The sequence below is a fragment of the Passer domesticus genome, chromosome 33 (assembly GCF_036417665.1).
Source record: "Passer domesticus isolate bPasDom1 chromosome 33, bPasDom1.hap1, whole genome shotgun sequence".
Classification (NCBI taxonomy): Eukaryota; Metazoa; Chordata; class Aves; order Passeriformes; family Passeridae; genus Passer; species Passer domesticus.
In genome coordinates, this window is record NC_087506.1 from 2,690,774 (window position 1) to 2,711,489 (window position 20,716).

Consider the following 20,716-nt stretch of genomic DNA (forward strand, 5'->3'; position numbering starts at 1 on the left):
GCCTGGAGAGAGGAGACACTGGGAGGCCTCCCTGTGGCTGTGCAGGACTGGAACGCTCCCACAGGAAAGAAGGGGACAGAGTGTTCAGCAGGGCCTGTGCTGACAGGACAAGGGGGATGGCTTTCAACTGCAGGAGGTTGATGGAAGCTGCATCTAAGGAAGCTGCTCTTTTCCACTGGGGGTGGTGGGGCACTGGCCCAGGCTGTGCACAGAGGCTGTGCATGCCCCATCCTTGGGAACAGGGCTCTCAGCAGCCTGCTCTGGGGGAAGATTGCTCAGCTTGGAACAAGATGTTTCTTCAGGCTCCCTTCCAAGCCCAACTGTTCAGGGACTCCATCATTCCATGGTCTCCACTGTCCACTTCAGATGGAGCCTGGGAACTGTGATGTCACAGCCCACGCTCCAGCTGGAACGTCCAGCGCCCAGCAAAGGGCACAACACAACCGTTGGCCGCTGTGTTGACACGCTCTGCACCCTGCTCCTGCCCTCGCCTTTCACTCTTCTTATCCCCCCGATACCCCGATCATTCCTGACAGCTCCTGAGTGCCTGGATTTCATCATCCAGCCCTGCAGGATGCTCCCATTTGTCCTGAGGAAGGTATGGTGCCATTCCATGGAGGTGGACACCCCCCACCTGCCCAGGTGGGCTGGAGCTCTGTGGGGATGGAGTGGGACAGGGAGCCCACTCTGAGGTTTTGCTACCTCTGCAGGCTGCCCCAGACGGAGAGGAGGAGATGGAGGTGGATACAAAGATTGATATGGATGAGGAGATGGAAATTGACGGAGAAGACTCTGGAGAGGAAGAGATGGAAGTGGATGTGGATGAGGAAGAGGAGATGGATGTTGATATGGAAGAGTCCATTGAGGACATGGACATTGATTGAAAAGGTGAGGAAGAGGTCGTGATCTTGGGCTGAAGAGCAATGCCAGCAGCAGGACAGGCAGAGTGGGTCTCCTGCTGCCAGGCTGGGGCTGGGCTGGGTGCTCCCTGCTCAGGGACATTGTAGCCAGGGCACTGGATTCTGGTGGCCATCCACAGCCTGTCCTGTGCCTGCTTTGCTCCGCACAAGCTCCATCCCAGACCCAGCCAGGCTCAGTTCTGGTAGCAGAGTCCTGCTGCTGTGCCAGTGTCTGCCAGCCTGGGGGCACATGCAAGAACCCTCTGTGCCTGACTGGAGTGACCGTGGCACTTGCTTTTCTTCCAGGAACAGTGGACATCACAGACAGGGACACCTGCAATCAATAAAAGGTTTTTTTCCATTTTCTCAAGCCATGCGTTGGGCGCCACTAACTGTATTTGTCCTGGTTTAGGGCAAGTTTGGGAGATAACCCCCAAAGGGGCTTCTCTACAAAAGCAGATTCAATTGCCCCTCCCCCCTCCAACCAGTTCAGGAGAAAATATCTCCTTGCAGAAAAATGGAAAGAAACCTGTTGATTAAACAATAGAAACCAAACAATATTAAGCAATAAAACTTCTCACTGATCCAAGGAAAGCAAACTCAGAATAGTCCCCTCCCCGGGTTGCAGCTTGGCTCACTCAGTCTTTGATCAGTCTCTCTGGTGCTGGAAATGCTGCTGCCCAGGCCCGGCCAGGGGCCACAGGTGGAGCTGCCGGTGCTCTTCTGGGTGTTCAGTGCAGAGCAGGCTTGAACAGGTCCAAGAAAAAAGGAAAAAATCACAATCCGGAGAACTTCCTTGCCTCAGCTAGCTAAAACTAACTAAAAGCAAGAAAAAGGGAAAAAAGGAGCTCTGTCCGGCTGTCTGTCCATCCGCAGACAACACAGTCCAGGAGCAGGAATGTGGAGGACTGAGAGCAGTCTGAAAACAAACTGTGCGCTTCTACCCTGCCCTCCTCACTGTTTGGAAGAGAGTCTTAAAGGTGTAAAAATTATTCTTCAGTATAAAGAGAACAAGACGATTGGGGATTAAAGCGTCATATAGTCAACCCAGGACATTCCACCCCTTATCCTCATATCGTCACCTTACTACTAAAACTAATATATATTTTAAGTCTACAAACACATACATTATACATCTAATATACAGCTATAGACAGACAATGGTGGCAACATTCAGCAAACAGTGATATTTATACATGGTTCTCACCCAACAATCAGATCTCCCTGAGGTACACATCGTGTTCTTCCATCTTTTTGCATTATCCACCATGTGCAACCTGGTCCCTGAGCAAAAACAACCCCGCGAATGGGTTTGTCTGTACTCGAGGCAGGATTGATCCAAACTGTCTTCCCTAACAAACCCCTGACATGTACCACTGGGACTTTGTTTCCATCTATACTGTGCAAAGGCTCATATTGGGCAGGGCCCACTCGGTTAGTAGAGCCTCGGGTATTAACTAACCAGGTGGCCTTTGCCAGATGCTGCTCCCAATTTTTGAAAGATCCCCCACCTAAGGCTTTTAAGGTGCTTTTTAGCAGCCCATTGTACCTTTCCACTTTGCCCGCAGCTGGTGCATGGTAGGGGATACGGTACACGCACTCAATGCCATATTCTCTGGTCCAGGTGCTGATAAGGCTGTTCTTGAAATGAGTCCCATTGTCTGACTCAATCCTCTCAGGGGTACCATGTCTCCACAGGACTTGCTTTTCAAGACACAGGATGGTGTTACGGGCAGTAGCATGAGGCACAGGGTAGGTCTCCAACCATCCCGTGGTGGCTTCTACCATTGTGAGCACGTAGCGCTTGCCTTGGCGTGTCTGGGGCAGTGTGATGTAGTCAATCTGCCAGGCCTCGCCATACTTGTACTTGGACCACCGCCCACCATACCATAGGGGCTTCACCCTCTTGGCCTGTTTGATGGCAGCACACGTCTCACAGTCATGGATTACCTGAGAAATACTGTCCATGGTTAAATCCACCCCTCAGTCTCGTGCCCACTTATAGGTGGCATCTCTCTGCCTTGATGACCTGAGGCATCATGGGCCCCTCGAGCTAGGAATAACTCTCCCTTGTGCTCCCAGTCTAGGTCTATCTTGGACACGCCTATCTTTGCAGCCTGGTCTATCTGCTCATTGTTTTTGTGCTCCTCATTGGCTCTACTCTTGGGGACATGGGCATCTACATGGCGGACCTTCACAGGTAGCCTCCCTACCCTGGTAGCGATGTCTTTCCACTCTTCAACAGCCCAAACTGGTTTTCCTCTACGCTGCCAATTAGCCTCTTTCCACCTCTCCAGCCATCCCCACAGAGCGTTGGCTGCCATCCATGAATCAGTGTAGAGGTAGAGCTTTGGCCACCTCTCTCTTTCAGCAATGTCTAAGGCCAGTTGAACAGCTTTGAGTTCAGCAAGTTGGCTTGATCCACCTTCTCCTTCAGTGGCCTCTGCAACTTGTCATGTGGGGCTCCATACGGCTGCTTTCCACTTCTGATTCATTCCTACCATGCGACAGGAACCATCTGTAAAAAGAGCATATTGTGTTTCTTCCGCTGGCAATTGGTTATATGGAGGAGCTTCTTCAGCACGTGTCACTTCTTGTTCCTCTTCATCAGTGAGACTGAAGTTTTCACCTTCTGCCCAGTTTGTAATTATTTCCAGAATCCCAGGGCAATTCAGCTTTCCAATACGGGCACGCTGTATTATGAGAGCAATCCACTTACTCCATGTAGCACTGGTGGCATGGTGGGTAGAGGGAACCTTTGCTTTGAACATCCACCCCAGTACTGGTAGTCGGGGTGCGAGGAGGAGTTGTGCTTTGGTGCCTATTACCTCTGAGGCAGCTTGGACTCCTTCATAGGCTGCTAAAATTTCCTTCTCTGTTGGAATATGGTTGGCTTCAGACCCTCTTTAGCTTCGACTCCAAAATCTTAGTGGTTAGCCTCGAGTCTCCCCAGGCACCTTCTGCCACAGGCTCCAGGACAAACCATGGTTCCCGGCTGCAGAGTAGACCACATTCTTCACATCTGGTCCTGTCCTGACTGGGCCAAGGGCTACCGCGTGAGCGATCTCCTGCTTAATCTGGACGAAGGCTTGTTGCTGCTCAGGGCTCCAGCGGACAATGTTCTTCTTACTGGTGACTAGATAGAGAGGGCTCACGAAATGACTGTACTCAGGAATGTGCATTCTCCAAAAACCTATGGCACCTAGGAAAGCTTGTGTTTCCTTCTTGTTGGATGGTGGAGACATTGCTGTGATCTTGTTGATGACATCAGTGGGAATCTAACGTCGTCCGTCTTGCCACTTCACTCCCAGAAACTGGATCTCTTGAGCAGGTCCCTTGACTTTGCTCTTCTTGATGGCAAAGCCGGCTTTCAGGAGAATCTGGATGATTTTCTCTCCTTTCTCAAACACTTCTGCTGCCGTCTTCCCCCATACAATGATGTCATCAATATAGTGCAGATGTTTTGGAGCTTCTCCAGGTGAAGGCAAACTGTGGCCTGCATTCTGCTGCCAGCGGAGTGGAGAAAAATGCATTGGCAATATCAATAGTTGTTGGGAGCTTTGTAACAAGCTAGCTCCGAGCTAAAGGTCGCAGTGAGATTAATTTGACCGAGATAGAGAATGAGGGGAGTTGCCATTCCAATTAAACTGTGTCCTTGGCCCACAGATGAAGAAATGCACAGAAACAGGTGGTAAAGCAAAACAGCTTGGGAAAAGTAGTGATAGTTACACCAAAACAGCACGTAGATAGCTGATAACTAATTAGCCAATGGTGAGCTGGGATTTTGCACTATGCATGAGCTAATTAAAGGGTGTATAATAATTGGTGATTCGGGAATAAAGACGAGACTTGTAGATCATCATCTGGTGAGCGAGTCTTCCTTCTCCATCAAATGGCTGACCCCGACGTGAACCCGTAAGACGACTACGGACGGACACGGCTGCCACGGATCGGGAAGTAGGAGCGGGTCCCTCTGAAGCAAGGGGGGGACGGCAAACGATCCACTGCGAGTTCACGGCCCTGGGAGCTATATAGATAGTCCCAGCCTACGTGCTGCTGGAGTCTGAAAGCCTTGCAACAGCGCTGATTAGAAATGGAAAGGCAAGCAGCATATGATTTATTTACTTGCTTTTTAAAAAAGCAGCAGATTAAGGACATAGGCTTGCAGAAAGAGCTCCCACAGTTGTTAGCTTACGAGTATGCACAAGGAGTTTCTCAAAATCCTTATATAGTACATGAATTAACAGAGTGGCGTAAGTTCGGGACCAGGAAAGCGACAGGGGCCGCGGGAGAGCCCGGGGCGGACGCGGCGGCGAGAACGCGTATGGTGGCGGCGGCATGCTCGGTGCTGGCGGCGGTCCCAGCGGTGCAGCGGAGGAGCGGACCGAGCGCTGCGGAGGCGGCATGCTCGGTGCTGGCGGCGGTTACGCGCACCGCGGGTCCAGTGACACGCACGGTGACAAAAACTCGCACGGCAGCTGTCCGTAGGGAAAGAGCACAGATCGCGAGGGAAGTGCCAGCCGGGGCCGGGCCAGCCAAGGCGAGACGCGGGGGCCGAATACGCGGCAGCGTCAAGCGCAGTGCCGGTGGTAGCGGCGGCAGACGCGCACCAGTAACGCGAAACCCGAAAGCTGGAGCTGGGAGGGCTTTTTCACTTTTTGCAAGCGCACAAAAGCACCAGCGGTGTGGGACATGCTCCCGCAGGCTGCGGGTGTTGGCGCAGAGCCAGGGGGAACCAGCCCGAGCGGAAATCCAGGCAGAGCGGAGCCCAAAGGAGATCGCGGCTGCGCGGGTCCGGGCGAGGGCGTTCCTTTCCGCACCCCCGAAGTGGCCCAGGCTGAAGCTGTGCCCAAGCAGGCGGACACGGGCGCGGGCAGACATTCCTCAGGGCACCGCCCTGTCACAGCTTCCTGGCAACCACAGCAGCCAGCCCATCGCAGCAATTCAAACAAGTGTCTGAGAAAAAACAGGTCAGGAATTTTCTTCAAGATCAGGATGGAAAACTTCTGCAAATTCACACAGTGCTTCATCATGCAGCAGATGTTATACGGGGCATTTCACCCAACTGTTCCACAGGCTTTACAGTTAGTTTACCAGTTTTTTTGAAAATGTGTTTGCTTTTCTAAAAGTGATTGAGTATTTGGGTTTGATAGCTTTAAGTTTGATGACTTCATTGCCTTTCCCTTGCCTGAAGCGGGAGCAACCTTTTAGGGGGGCAGAGTCTAAGTAAACTTCCTAGTTTCTGTTTGGACTACATGTGAGAAGATTTAAACTGTAATATTTCTGTATACTATAGTCTTTATGGTCTTTGCTCTCTTCTATTCATTAAGAGATGGCATTAGATAAATGGATGTAAATGTGCTAATTGTTTTTGTACTGTCCTTATTTTAAGTGAAATTATTTGTGTTTAAAATTATCTGTCATCTTTCTCAGTTTTGTTTTTAAATATCTATGCAAACTGTCCAGCTTTACCAGCCTGTTATCCTTCAGTTAATGATTGTTGTCAATCAGTAAGAAATCTCAGTGTAACAAAATGCCAGAGGAACTGCTTTTATTGTAAAAAATTATTCCCAGGGAAACAAAATGTCGTGTAAAGATGAAAGTATTAGTAAAGATTCAATTACCCAAGGTGTCTTGGAAGACAGAGCATTTGGAAAAGGTCAATCAGACCCTGTTATGGGGTCATCAGTCGATTCCCCAATGATTCAAAGTTTTAAGAATTATTTATATTAAGTTTATAACCTTAGTTATTTTTAGTTTTTGTAAGTAATGCTGATAGATAGTGATTGTTGTTAATATTACATGAATGCTTAGAAAAGGGGTTGTCTTAACTTCCTTGAACACTTGCTGTTGATAAGTTGATTACATTATGTGAATTCTCTGATTTTTGTGATAAGAATTATTATTAAGGTATTGTTGTAGTATTTACAGCCAGCTTTCATGTGTTTTTCTATTTTTTTTGTGTGATCACCTGCAAGACACGTGTCTCTTCAAGATCCTGTCTTTTATTTCCTAACTATTTAGATGTTTCTGAAAGTTTTTATCCAAATTGCCAGTTTTGTGGTTCTTTTAATTATTATTACAGGAATACTCCAGCAGAGAATTCAAGAAGTTTGCTGTGTTTGGAAAATCTCTGTCTTGACAGAAACTTCAGAAAGATTCAATTGTTTGATAGTTTGATTAGTTTGTAACCCTAAGGTTTCTTGTTTATAACAGTTGTTTTTAAAAAGTCCTGTTTAAAAAATGTGTTAAGTGACACTCACCAATTAGAGTTTGGGCTCTGGCCAAGCTCTAGCTCTATTTGGATGGAGTGACTGACAATCAACCCAGATGTTTTCTGCATCAAAAAGTATTCAAGTCCTTTTGACTTGGCGATTTGACCATCTATGATAGCTGAGCCATTTTCAGAGGGAGTTGGGGGAAACATGAATCCGGACATGATTTCTCCAATTCTCTGTCATTTTAAGGTTTATCAGCTGTCGCAGATTCTGGGATAAAAGTTCAGTGTTGTAGTGTTTAGTAATTTTCTGATCTTGTATGTGTTGTTGATTGTGTGTATTATCTAAATTGATTCCTAATTACTCTTATCTTAACATTTCTCTATGTAACATTGCAAAATGAAACCAGGACCCATTCTTCACCTCCAGGATTTTGAGAAGATTCTTCAGTCCTGCAGGGACGTGGGATTTGTTTGTGTTTTAACAGGTGCAAAGTCCAGATGGATTTCAATGAAGAATGTGTAACTCTATCAAGAGCAAGAGAAACGTTGACCATTCAACAAGCAAAGAAGACAGACAGATATTGGACATGCTGTCTCAAGATGTACAAAGTGTAAATCATGCAGTATTGCAGAATAGAGCAGCAATGTATGCTATAGGGATATTAGGTGTAATAGTATTGCTAATGCTTGCATTACCATGCTTGCTTAATTGCGTACAAAGAATAGTGAGTCAGATGATGGGAAGGGCTTGGAAAACAACACTTCTGGCCCAAAAAGAAAACGGGGGAAATGTTGGGAGCTTTGTAACAAGCTAGCTCCGAGCTAAAGGTCACTGTGAGATTAATTTGACCGAGATAGAGAATGAGGGGAGTTGCCATTCCAATTAAACTGTGTCCTTGGCCCACGGATGAAGAAATGCACAGACACAGGTGGTAAAGCCAAACAGCCTGGGAAAGTAGTAAGTAGTTATACCAAAACAGCACGTAGATAGCTGATAACTAATTAGCCAACGGTGAGCTGGGATTTTGCAATATGCATGAGCTAATTAGAAGGTGTATAATAATTGGCGATTTGGGAATAAAGACGAGACTTGTCGATCATCATATGGTGAGCGAGTCTTCCTTCTCCATCAGTTCTGCCCTCTTCCTGATGATGCTGTGCACGGATGGAGCCCTGCCGTGCTTTCAGGATGCTATTCTTGAAAACTTCCAGCATTCCCAGCCCCTGTGCTCTCCATGGATGCCTGCCATGGAATCCCTCTCAGCTGGGTTCAGAGCATCCTCAGATTGGCTCTTCTAAAATCAGGGGTGGCACAGTTTCTGGAGGATTCCCATGCAGAAAGACTTAATTGTACTTGTGATTGGAAATCCAGTTTTGTTTGATCAGCTGCTCTTACAAAGAATATGTACCAAACCCTGGAATGGTGAAAAGCCACTGAGCAGGAGATGCAGCATGGTGCTTCATTGGGAGGGGCAGGCAGGCCATGCACATTCAGGGCATCCCCCCCATCAGAAGGACATGAATGTTGTCCCTCTCATCCCTCCACCGCACAACCAGGCCTGACATCTCCTCCTCTGGAGTGGAGTTTTTCCTGTTATAACGTCATCTCATGCTTGGTCAGCACGTGAGAAGAGGCTGCAATGGCTTGTGATGCCACCTCCATGCCAAACACAGCTCCATTGGGTGCTGTTCCTCTTTCACAGGTTAACTTCCCATCAATTGACCAATCCATTGTCTCCTAAGGGTCACATTCCCACCAGTTCATCCATAAGGTTTCCTTCACTGTCTGTTCTTCATTGTCTTGCTGACGTGCACAGCAGCGGATCAAATGTGGCAGGGCCTTAGACACGACGTGGCTCCTGACACACAGGCTCCTTGTGCCACTGCTGGCCTTCCGTGTGCTCAGCAAGATCTGTAACTGCACAGGGTTGTGGAACTGCACCTTCAGCACAGGGACCGTGCCAGCCTGATCTGCCCTCGTTCCTGTGCACAAAACACGGCGTGGCAGAGAACGGCAGCAGGGGCCTGTGTGTCCCAGGGCCCCGGATTTGTTCTGCTGCAGCTCCACAGGGATGCAGGCAAAGTGAAGAAGCCAAACCGTTTATTAATGAAATCCAAAAACAAGGGGTGATATGGGAGGGGAAGAGGGAATGGGCGGTGTCTGAGGGCTGGAGGGAGGGAGGTATCTACAGGCAGGGAAAGGCCAGAAGCCATGCGAGCTTCCCACAGGCTCAGCTGTACCAATCATCAGCTGTGCCTGGAGCTCCAGCGGCAATGGGAGATGGTGTCCTGTTCAGTGTCTCCTGGTGCTGTTCTTGGGACACTGGTTCACCGCATCCTGAAGATGGACCTAATTCTTCAGCTCTTCTGGCAAACCGGGCGTGAATATTCAGGTTTCAGTGGGACAGACTAGTGTCTTTCCTTGGGACTGAAATGGCTGGAACAAAGAAGAGAGCCACAGTCAGCACCCACATCTGCATGAATCCTAGGAGAGCCTCCTGCCAAGGTGTGCTGCTTTGTGCACCCCAGACGTCATGTTTTGGGAGAAGCTGCTGGCAGCTTCCTCCGTGTCTGCTAGGAAACCAATCAATGGCTGCCTTTGGGAATTGATAATCTGGAAAGCTGTACACAAAAGCCTCTGTGAAAAACACATCTTAAAAACAAAAGAAACTCAGGGAACTTTCTCTTTTCCCTTCTGGCCGACAAAGAGGTAACACTGCTGGCCCAGCCAAGGCCTGGCTGAGGTCCGTGAAGAAGAAGTCCTAGATGGGAAAGATGAGGAGATGCCTTTAGTTTTAGGCCAAAATTCTCTTGTAATTCTCCTGTATATGGAGAATGATACTTTTTTCCCTATAACGCATGAAGGTATGGGGAGATGAAAGTGTTCAAATGGTAGGTATTGAGCAAAGACCTCCATGCTAAAGTCAGCAGATGTTAACATAGCTGTGATTCTTTGAGAAGTTTCAACAGAGACAGAGAGAAGAGTGATGAAGATCCTGTGTCCCCAGGAACAGAAGATCTCTCTTGCTAGAGATGAAGATGATTTTAGAGAACAAGAACTTTGCTTTTGAACAGCTCATCTTTAAAACAGTAGCCCATAAGTTGACATGCCACATAAACCCAGCTGTGGGAAAAGCTTGTGGAAAATGGGACTAATTTCAGCATTGCACATTTCCCTGGGTGGCTGCTATTCATGGAAATTGAGAGCCACGAGAGAACTGTTTTCTTATGGAGAAGTCTCCATAACATTAATAAGAGGGACTTCTCTCCTTAAGCAAAGAGACAAAAGACTATTGCAGAGGTAGTAAACTGACTCAACATTTTGGTTTGGTCTCTTTACATTGTCAGTGGGAAAGAAAAGGTTGTAGGGGGAGGAGAAGTGTTCTGAAGGTTTTGTTATGACTCTTATTACTCTTTCTTTTAGTTACTCTTAAATTGTTCTTCATACCCTTTTAAAGGCTCGAGCCTGCTTTGGCTTTCTCTTAATTCTATCTCAAAGGGGAAATGAGTAAATACATTCTGGTGAGCGAACTGCTGATTAACCAGCACTGAACCCACCACAGCAACTGGCACATTGGCCAGGAAATCCTAAATTGGCAAAGCAAAACCACTACATCAAGGGTGTCCCACTCAGCTCTTCTATCGGCCAGAAGAGAGGAGGGGCCCACGGGATCAGCCACAAGACGCTGGCCACGAATCCCCCCAGCAGTGTCCCTGCAATCGCTCTGTGTGCTCTGGCCACGCCATCCCTCATGCACACAAGGAGCGAAGCCCACCCCAGCCGGGACAGGGATGGCAGCTCCCTGCCCGGGCATTGCAGCAACAAAAGCCCTTTTATTGAGCTGACGGGAGGGCAGGGGTCTGCACCCCACCAAAATGCTTCTCTGCCATGTATAAATTTCAGTGGGTTGATGTAGGAATTGCATCAAAAATACCATCCATCTTTACCCTGCTGAGGTGATTGCATAGGCAGGGGGTTAGAAATACATTCTGTCAGATTCCTGTACTTGAAGCTGATGTGCAGGAGCTGGCCAGAGCGATCTCCATGCCCTAAAGCAGCACTTCTTCCTCATGGCTTCCCTGCACAGGGCTCATTCCCTACTTGCCCTTCCTTCTTCTGCTAGAATGTGTCTAAAGCTTTTTTCAAGTCCCTCTCCTGTCAAGTTAGGCCCGCCAGGTTTTTCTTATGCTAACTGGTGCTAAGTACTTCCCTGTGTCTGTGCTAAGTACTTGTTTGCTTAAGTGAATTGCTTGTGCTTATGTCAGACAAAGGCCTTGTTTCATCCTCCCCTTCTCTTTATCCTGATGCAAATTCTTTTGCAAGATTCCCTCCACAGTCCACAGGACATATGTACTGTTATGCTGCTCTTTTAATTTTCTACCACATCCATAGGTTCATGATGGTTAAGAGGAGGGTTCATTTTTTTTTTTTAATTAGAACTGTTTTGCTGAGGAAGCTAAAAATCTGAGGAGCTGTTGGTGATTGCAGATTTGTCCATCACAAGAAGACATCTGACTCATGATGTTTTCTATCTTTCTCTATTTTAGTGATGATTTTGGTAACTTCTTTGATACCAATTTGAGTGTCCATAAGGCTCTGTGAGATGCATTTTTGACTTCTGCCACTAGCCATTCTATATTAGGCTGGTACAGTATTTGTTTTAGAACATCAATGATCCTTCCAGTTTGGAATTTGGGTGCTTCATGATACACATCGTACGCATTCTGCATATGCTCAAGAGAAGTTATTGTGTGGTGCAGCTCAAGTCACATCCACTTTTGGTTGTGAATTACAAATAGAGAAGTTGTTACCATTAGCAATTTCATTTAATGAATCTGTTGTAATAGTTGTGCAAGCAGATCTCACCCAGGCACATCCCCTTCCCACATAACATACCTGTGACTGTGCATGGGTTATTGGGCTCATTTCACAAATACAAGGGCTGCCCTCAGTGTGCAGACACCGATCCTCTCTGTCAAGCCCTGCATTTTTGCACACAAAATTCAGTGCATCCCTTGGCACACATGCTTTGATACTAAGAGTTTGCCAGTTTCCAGTTTTCTTGTTGAAAATGGCCCAGACATTATGCTGAACGGGACTGAGAGTTACATGAGTTCTTATAGCTCCAAGGGGCAAAACTGGAATTACACAGTATTTTGTTGCATTCTTAATGGTTAATGTAAAAGACTGCAGGGTTCTGTTCATTCTATGTGAAACTGACCAATTGCCACCAAGTGTGGAAGTGTTTTTCAAATTCCTTTGTGGTTTCATTTTTAGGCATGATTTAGTTAATTCTCTTGGCAATTTCCTCAGCTCTCCTTTTTTAAGTTTTCCTGAGATTACAGACTGTAGCCACAGCTGAGCTTGTCCACACTGAAATGCTAAAGAAATGTTACCCTGTAGTTTCCCATAAAGCCAACAACTGCTGGAAACAATCCTGCTGTGTATTGTTGGCCAGGGTGGTTAATAGGTTAGCTGCCAGGCTGTGGGTTTGGGCAAGTGTTAGCAGGGCTGATCTGAGAGGAGTTTGTGTCTGTCCAATATAAGAACTCACAGTGCTTCATTTATTGGCTAAGACTTCTTGATCAATAGAATTTCATATTCCCAGTTCAGACCCAAACCGTCCCCTTAAGCCTTTTTTAGACCTATGATTTGGTGTCTGGCAATGTATCCATGTCTCCCAGCCTTTTAGGCTTTGCTGTATGAACGGGTAGTATTGCTGTTTAATTTTGGTTCTATTAGCCTGTATCTTTACATCCAGCTTTTTCAGAGAGTACTGTGGATCTAAAAGCAACAATTGTTCATTTGTTTTTCTTACCACAGAGTGAGAGACTATATTATTTCACATATGGGTCCCATGCTATGCCATTGTTTGCTCATGTAAAGTTGTTTGTTTTAATTTTAAATGCCTATTGTGTGACCCATTCTGTTTTGTTCCTTGTCGAGTACCCAAGGCATGGTAACTGGTTTCTTCAGATACATTGCCTGCCTTTAGGCAAGCGTTTCAGAAACCTTCAGAAACCTTACACTGGCCCCTGGTAGTATTACAAATTACACTTACTTTACTAAATTTCCCAGTACAAATGGCTGAGTATTCTGAGTACCTCAGCCCATAAGAGGATGTAGTTGTGCTGTCAGGATTCCATTCATATCTGGGTTGCCATCACGCGGTCATGACATTGGGCATGATATACCCTAACAGGATGATTGTGCTTCCAGCTTCCCCTCCAACTGGATTGGTGACTATTTCTGATGGCCTGCAATATGCCAAGAATGAAATTCAGTTCTCAAAAGCAGATGCTCTGTGAGACCTGTTCCATGTACTAAGCATACCAACAGGACAATTTATTATTCTAGTGGCACAAGAGCTGCCTGCTGGAAACAATATGTGTTGGGTTGCATTCCTGGCAGGCTCAATTCCTGTATCTCTGTGTGATGATGGTCCTCCCACCCCACCTGTGCCCTGCAGAAGAAGGGAACTATCTTGTGCTAGGTTATAGTCTCCCATTTTAATTTGCATAGCGCAAAATCCTGATAGGAATCACATGAGAATGGATTCACACGCTGCTTGTTAGAAAGGTCACGGATGTGCATGGTCACAGTAATAATCACAACTAAAAGAGGTTTGTGAGTTTCAAATTCACACGCCATAGAGGTCCTGCTTTCAGGTGGGACAAGAAAGGCTGGCATGGAGTCAGGTTTTCCTCAATCTTCAACTGCTCAGTCATTAATCCTTAAAATGGTGTAAAGAGTTTTTACATTATTATTCCCTTTTAGCCAATTAGGTCCTGAATATTGTTGAGTGTTTCATCTAGCAGGATCTCGCAGGCCAAGGAGATCATGATGGTAGTGACAGTCACCTACTGTGGCTTGGATTCCGATCAGAAATATCAGGAAGACAATGATGGTGTGAAGCGCATCTTGGTTTCTTCTGTTCTTTCTGAGGTCCACTTGTGTACTCCTCTTGCCTTTTGCAGAAGTCTTTTAATTCTGGAACAGTGTAGCCAAGAGGTTAACGCTTCAAGCCTAAAAGGCTGTATTAGTGATTAAAAGTACTAAATAGAGTCCTTTCCATTTTGGGATAAGAGGCTTTCCCCCAGGGGATTTGATGTATACCTGGTCCCCAGGCTGGATTTGTGGAGAGGAGCATCCTCTTGCTCATCTGCTCAAATTTGCTGCAGCTGTTGTGTCAGTTGAACAACATGGCTCTGCAGATACCCCTTCCCAACTTGTACAATGTCTTCCCCTTGACAGTTATGCTTATATGGTCTTCTGTACAGTATTTCCAAGGGATTCAGATTTTCTTATGTTCTTGGTCTTCTCAAATCCATAATAAAGCCAAAAGTAGGGCCTGGGGCCAAGGTATGTTGGCCCCTTGCCCAGTTTTGACTATTTGTTGTTTTAGCAGATAATTCCTCTTTTCCACTTGGCTGCTGGCCTGCGGCCAATACAGCATGTGTAGGTGCCAGTTGATTTGGAGCTTATTGCAAAGTTGCTGTGCAATATTTGCTAGGAAACGTGGCTCTCGATCAGAGGAGATGTCTAAAGGCACTCTGAACCAGGGCATTATGCTGTTTAACCAAATCTTGACAACTTCTTTAGCTTTATTTTTTTGGGTCGGGAATGCTTCAGGTGGCGCTGAGAAGGCATCCGTGAAAGGTGAAAGGTATTTATAGCCCCCTTTTCTTGGCAATTGGGAAAAGTCAACTTGCCAGTGCTGTCCAGGATATTGTCCCTTGTCTACTATGCCAAGCTCAACTCTAGTCCTAGTTTGTGGATTGGTTCTAAGACATCATTTCACACCCTTGGGTTACCAGCTTTCCACTAGAGTACAGGTTGCATCTTGCTCTTGTCCTTCTCAAATAATTATGTAAGGCATCCTCTTCCCAGTGTATACAATTATGTTCATCTGTAATTAATTTTCACAATGCTTTTTCAGGTATAACTGTCTATACCTGAGGAGTTGCAAAAACAATATGTTTCCTTTCTGCTCATAAATTCCTTGCTAATTCTAGATCTTTCTGATTATACGACATACATCATTGTCATATTGTTCCTTACCTTTGGGAATTAGTGCCCAAAACTCAGCATGGCTTTGTTCTGCTGCTCTTTTTGCAACCTGTTGCCCCTTTTGGGGTCTGTTTCTCCTTTCTGATGTCCTTTGCAGTGCATAACTGCAACCACTTGAGGTACCAGTACTGCCTCCAGCAATTTTAAGATTTCTTCTTGATGCTTAATTTGCTTTCCTTGAGCTGTCAATAGTCCTTTTCTTTCCAAACTGCTTCATGGCACATATTACTCTGAAGACATACTTGGAATCTGTTCATATATTGATCCTTTTTCCTCAGGCTGGTCAGAAGGTACAGCTTAAAGTGATTATCTCTGCCTTCTGAGCTGACTTGCTCTGTGCTAATTGTATATCCTGATTTTCACTGATCTGCTCTTACAAAGCCACTCCCATCTGGGTACTGAGATTCTGCTCCTGGATTTGGGCTTTCTTTAAGATCTGGGCAGCTGGAATAAAGTGGACTTCATGGTTTTGATAAGTCATGCTACAAAGGTTCCTTGTCTGTCTGGTGAGTGGCCAGGAATGCTGCTGGATTAACTAGAGAAGAGATTAGTTTGGTAATACCACATTGTTCCACCAAAATTCCCTGATGTTTAAGCAATCTGGAGGGTGAAAGCCAACGCCCACCCTTTTGCTCAAGAAGTGCTGCTACTGAATGTGAGATAAATACAATTATTTGTTGACCTCGAGTGAATTCTCAGGCTTCTTGGATGTTTGAAACAAGAGCAGCAACTGCTCACAGTCAGGCTGTCCCCTACTCACTTCATCCAGTTGTTTAGAGAAGTAGGCTATTGCTCTCTTCTATGGGCCAATTGTTTGGGCCACTACAAGGACTACAATCTCTATGCCCCCTACACAACAAACAAGGGATCAGAGGGTTACAAGGAGCATAGGGCATCAGTCACTTTGCTTTCCCTGCCACTCCCGTCATCAGAAAATGGAAATGCAGGTAGAGCTACTGCACTTGGTTCCTGTCAGCTTGTAAATCTCATTTGTGTCAGAGTCACTCTGGCCTTTCTCACCATCTACTTCTTCCTTGTCCCTCACCTGCCAAGCCCCTCTGGGTGACAATGCAAATGCAGTTCCACATATTCACACTCTTTCATACAACACAAAAGGGTACTTAGGGGCTTTCCCACAAACTAGAAAATTGTCTGAGTGCTTAAGGTGCTCCGAGCATCCAAAAGATATCATCCTATTGCTGGAAAAATTCCCAGCTAGGCTGCCAGGGACCTATGTCCTCCAGAACCTCCTCAGAGTATTTTAAGTTCTCTAGACAATCAATTTCCAATCTGCAAGACCATTGTCCTGGTTCGGGGCTTGTTTGGGACATAACCCCCAAAGGGGCTTCTCTACAAAAGCAGCTCCAATTGCCCCTCCCCCCTCCAACCAGTTTGGGAGAAAATATCCCCTTGGAGAAAAAGTGGAAAGAAACCTGTTTATTAAACAATAGAAACCAAACAATATTAAACAATAAAACTTCTCGCTACTCCAAAAAAAAAAAAAAAAGCAAACTCAGAACAGTCCCCTCCCCGGGTTGCAGCTCGGCTCACTCAGTCTCTGATCAGTCTCTCTGGTGCTGGAAACGCCACGGCCCAGGCCCGGCCAGGGGGCCACAGGTGGAGCTGCCGGTGCTCTTCTGGGAGTTCAGTGCAGAGCAGGCTTGAACAGGTCCAAGAAAAAGGAAGAATCACAGTCCAGGGAACTTCTTTGCCTCAGCTAGCTAAAACTAACTAAAAGCAAAAAAAGAAAAAAAAAAAAAAAAAAAAGGGTAAAAAGGAGCTCTGTCCGGCTGTCTGTCCATCCGCAGACAACACAGTCCAGGAGCAGGATTATGTAGGAGTGAGAGCAGTCTGAAAACAAACTGCGCGCTTCTTCCCTCCCTTCTTCACTGTCTGGAAGAGAATCTTAAAGGTGTAAAACTTATTATTCAGTATAAACAGAACAAGACGACTGGGGATAAAAGCATCATATAGTCAACCCAGGACAACCATACAACGCTGTTTCCCTCTGAGACTGTGTCTCCACTTCTTGCATTCTTAGAGATGAAACTTGGAACACACACTCAATTTTCTGACTACTTCTACTCCAATTAATAGCATTCCATCCCCAAAGGAAAAAGGTAACAGTGTTGAGCACATTCCCTTCCTTATCTTCACATAAGGAAAGAATAAACGATGTTGCATTGACAGATTTAACACATGGACACACACACGATATTATACCAGACTTAATAAACTCTCTAAACCAGCTCCCAGTCCAAATTCCAGCCACATTTAATCAGTGCCAGTTAGCATACCACTCCTGAACTCTGGGACTCTAACCCACCAAGGGGACGCTCGCCCCTGACCCGGGACCGTGTAGGTGGGACTCCCTGTGCCACCTGTGCAAGGCACCCATCAGACTTGAACCCACATGGTGTGAATGAGCTGTGTAGGCGGGGGCCTCTGTGTATGACAAACGAGTGAGTATTGCTTTATACCACGGGTAACAAAGGAACAGACAGAACAAATGCGATCGGTTAGTGATAAAGAGTTTTTCCATATGACATACTTCACATCCTTGTCTGTCCCAGCATGGATCCAGGGTCTGTGGAGGCACCAGTTTCTTGCCTGTGGAATGTTCTACCTCCCCCAAGAGGAAAGAGGCAGCTGGAGGAAGAGCTTGCCAGGCTGCTCTCCATCCTTTAGCAGCAGCCCTGGGTGAGTGGAGAAGTCCCGCCGAGCGCAAATGTGCCAAGGGAACAGCCGTGCACAGGAAGACTCGGTGGGAAGGATGATCCAGGAACCATGGGCCTGGCAGCGTGAGCTTGCTCCCGGGAAAGGCCTTGGAGCAGATCCTCCTGAGGGCCATCCCACGGCACGTGCAGGGAACCAGGGGGTCTGCTGGAGGCTGGGAAAGCTCTGCGGAGGGACAGGGACAGCTGGGGGTCCTGGCGGGGTGTTGAGGGCTCCTGTGCGGGTGTTTGGGGGGATTGGTGTTGGGGGGCAGGTTGGGGAAGGAGTTGTCTGGAAGGGGAGAGGTCTAGGCTGGAATTGGAGTCAGTTTGAAGACAGCATCTGTGGTTTGGTGGAGCATTGGTTATGGAGGGCAGAAAGAATACCTGTGACTATTTCTGTTCATGGTCCTGATTATCCTGCAGGGAAGAAGAGGACTTGCATTCTTTTAGAGCTTCTATTCCTTAAGGGAATGAGGATGTTACCATCCGTTCATTGAAAACCATTTGAAAGCAAAGAATGGCCTTCTGTTCACCTCTGGGTAGTGTGATGTTTGTAAAGTGACTCCCAATGCATGACATCAAGGCACATGAGTTGCTGCTTTGAGAGGGGAAGGCAATTTCCAACTCTCATGTTCTCAGGCCATCACAATTGATTGGGGGAGTTTGCAACTTTTTTGGAACTACTTGAGTTGAGAAATGGAAAGTAAAGCTTTCCTGAAGTGAGGAGTCTTTAATGCCAGATTCTTCTGTGTCATCACGGTAAAGAGGCTTTTGTGCTGCAGGAAATTACTTTAATGAGAAAACACTTCCAGCATGTAGTAAGAGCTTCTGACAGACACCAAGTGTTGCAGCAGAGCTCCAGGTGCTACTGCCAACAGCCCCTGCAGGGAGGAGCACAGCTCCCAGTGCACGTGGGCTTTGGCTCCCTGTGGCACAGAAGCCCCCCGGGGCACAGGTCTCTGGGGCAGGAGAGGGGCAGCAGCGCTGCCAGGGCTCGGGGGGTGGCAGCTCTGCTTGGGCGGGGACTCTGCCACACCTGCTGATGGCAGCGCTGCCCGGGCCCCAGGGCTCAGAGCAGCATTGGTGCCCTGGCCCACACGTTCCCTGTGCCTGTCACAGCCGCGGGTTTAGGATGGCCAGCAGCCAGGACGTGTCCCAAGGAGGCCGTGCCAGCTTCCGTGGAAGGCCCCGTGCCCTTGCCAGCGCGGCTGCCTCGGCAGCCCTGGCGGCTCCTTCTGCTGCCCTGAGCCCGCAGAGCAGGGCAGCGTTTGCTGATGGGCTGAGCCCTTCCTAAAGATCCTGTCGGGCTGCCTTAGACACTTGGGGCCAGGGATTCCTTCCAACCGGGGCCACTTTGGGTGGGCTGGGGGCGGCCCCAGGGCAGGTGGCAGTGTGTGCAAGGTTCCTTTGTGACACGCTGCAGCACGGTCATGGTGGCATGGAATGGAGGAGTGTGTCCTTTGTGACACGTGGTGACATAGGAGCTGGGGGTGACAAGAACACTCCACAGCGCTCGGAGCAGGCGACGGGACAGGACGGGACAGAGCGGTGCTGTGAGGAGCCCCCGCACAGCGCACTCGTTCCTGTCTGACCTGGAGCTTTTTTGAGGCGTTGTTCCTGCAGCTGACCTCAAGGCCAGACTCAGGACCTGGTGACCTGTGGCCTTCCGAGGCTTCTGTTCTGCAGGTGCCCTCGAGGGCAGAGCGTGGGACTTGGTGCTCCGGAGCTTTTCCAAGGCATCTGTCCTGCTACTAGCTCCAGTCACTGACATGGAGCAGAGACCCCCAAGAGACCCTAGGATGGCCTGGGTGGAGGAGGAGGAAGAAGGCTCTGGAGCTGACCCAGTACAGGAGACAGAAGAGGTGGTGCCATTCCATCCACCACAGGAGGGTGAGTGGCAGAGTTGGGCCACAGAACTGGAGCCTGCAGCCAGCTTGGCCCCATCCTGTGGCATATCCCATCCCATCCCATCCCATCCCATCCCATCCCATCCCATCCCATCCCATCCCATCCCGTCCAGTCCCATCCCATCCCATCCCCTGGGGAAATGCCCATGGACAGGACAGAAGAGGGCCCAGGCAGACACCCCACAGTGGCCGTGCTCCATCCCCCCGGGGCACCCCGGGGCTGTCCCTGCCTGGGGAGCGCAGGGCTGGGCTGTGTTCTCCGGCCTCTCCCGCAGCCCCTCAGCTCTGGCTGCGCTCGCTCTTTGCCAGATGCAGCCGTGGAGCGCACACAAGAGCAGCAATCCAGCCGTGGCCGCTTCCACAGAACAGCGCAGGTACCTGCAGCCATGCCCACCTGGGCTGGGCCTGCTGTCCCTGCTCAGCCGAGCACCGTGTGTGGAGCACTCCATGGAACATCCCTGGCTTCTTGCCCTTCTACAGCTCGTTTCAAAATTCATCAAGAGGATTCGGCAAGAAGAGACCATCACCAGGGTCGCTGCGTACAGACCATACTCGCCCATCTTCCAAAGCAAGACCAGTGCTGCCCTGCTGTATATGCTTGTAGAGGAAGATTGTTACCATCCAAAGCAAGTAAGCAGCCTGTGGCCAGCGTTTGATCCTCCCAGGAACTCCTTGGCCTCCCCAGCCACACCTGCTGGTCCTTGTGAGCCTTTGAGGCCATCACAGTCTGGTGGGATGGGAAGAACATCTCTGGGGAAGCTGGGGACATTGCTCCCTCTGGCAGCTTTCCAAGTTTCCCTGTGCCTTCTCCAGGTGCCCGCCATGGTGAGGTACATCCACCAGTGGCTCCTGGCCAATGATTCCGCTGAGCACAGGCTGGACATGGCCCTGCTGGATCTCAC

General features: G+C 48.1%; 2 long non-coding RNA genes across 2 annotated transcripts; both read left to right on the forward strand.

Moving 5' to 3' along the window:
- Window positions 1–456: 456 nt before the first annotated feature.
- On the forward strand, window positions 457–8,219 carry LOC135288542 (uncharacterized). Its single transcript, XR_010351607.1, has 3 exons — window positions 457–598; window positions 711–888; window positions 7,605–8,219. It is a non-coding gene; the product is annotated as an uncharacterized LOC135288542 (long non-coding RNA).
- Window positions 8,220–19,429: 11,210 nt separating this feature from the next.
- On the forward strand, window positions 19,430–20,438 carry LOC135288600 (uncharacterized). Its single transcript, XR_010351657.1, has 3 exons — window positions 19,430–19,797; window positions 20,124–20,188; window positions 20,295–20,438. It is a non-coding gene; the product is annotated as an uncharacterized LOC135288600 (long non-coding RNA).
- The last annotated feature ends 278 nt before the right edge of the window (window positions 20,439–20,716 follow it).